The sequence below is a fragment of the Carlito syrichta genome, unplaced genomic scaffold (assembly GCF_000164805.1).
Source record: "Carlito syrichta isolate Samal-C Ts95f unplaced genomic scaffold, Tarsius_syrichta-2.0.1 Scaffold316024, whole genome shotgun sequence".
In the NCBI taxonomy this organism is placed as follows: Eukaryota; Metazoa; Chordata; class Mammalia; order Primates; family Tarsiidae; genus Carlito; species Carlito syrichta.
This window is the reverse complement of record NW_007260120.1, coordinates 778,580-779,702: the sequence shown is the minus strand read 5'-3', so window position 1 is coordinate 779,702 and position 1,123 is coordinate 778,580.

Genomic DNA, 1,123 nt, shown 5'->3' with positions numbered 1-1,123 from the left:
GTGATAGATCACTCAGTATTATAGACTCTAAGTCCATCCAAGTTGCTGCAAAGTTCGTAATTTTGTCCTTCTTTATGACTGCATAATATTACATCGTGTATATGTACCACATTTTTTTTTTTTAATCCAGACCTCTTTCAATGGTCAGCACGGTTGGGTCCATGTTTTTGCTATTGTGAATAATGCTAGAATAAACATGCATGTGTAGGTATCTTTTTCAAAGGGTGATTTGAGTTTCTCCGGGTATGTTCCCGGTAGGGGGACTCCAAGGTCAGATGGAAGGTTGATTTTTTAGTTCTTTTAGGAATCGCCACACTGTTTTCCACAGAGATTGTATTAGTTTACAATCCCACCAACAGTGTAGAAGTGTTCCCTTTTCTCCACATCTTCTCCAGCATCTGTCAGTTTTTGAGTTATTGATGATGGCCATCCTGACTGGAGTTAAGTGTCAATCTCAGTGTGATTTTAATTTGCATTTCTTTGATGACTAGTGAAGCTGAGCATATTTTCATGTATCTGGTGGCTGCTCGTATGTCCTCTTTTTAAGAAGTGGCTATTCATGTACTTTGCCCACTTTGTAATGAGGCTGTTTTTTTTTTTCCCAGCACATTTGAGTTCCTTGTAGATCCTAGATGTTAGGCCTTTGTCAGACATACAGTTGGCAAATGTTTTTTTTCCATTCTGTGGGCTGTATCCCTGCTCTCTTGATGGTTTCTTTGGCTTTGCAGAAGCTCGTCAGTTTGATGAGGTCCCACTTGTCTATCTTATCTCATAGCATGGGCACTTGGGATTTTGATCAGGAATTGGTTGCCAATTCCAGTTTTCATAAGAATGTTTCCTACTTCTTCTAAGGTTCTTATAGTTTAAAGTTTTACGTTTAGGTCTTTGATTCATTTAGAGTTGATTTTTATGTATGGTGATAGGTAGGAGTCTTGTTTTAATCTTCTGCATGTGGTCAGCCAGTTTTTCCAGCACCATTTACTAATAGGTTCTTCTCTCCCCAGTGGTTGGTGATGGAGGCTTGTCAAAGATGAGTTGGTTGAGAAATTGAGGTTTTGCTTCAGGAATCTCTATCCTGTTCCATTGGTCTGTATGCCTGTTCTTGTACCAATACTAGGCTGTT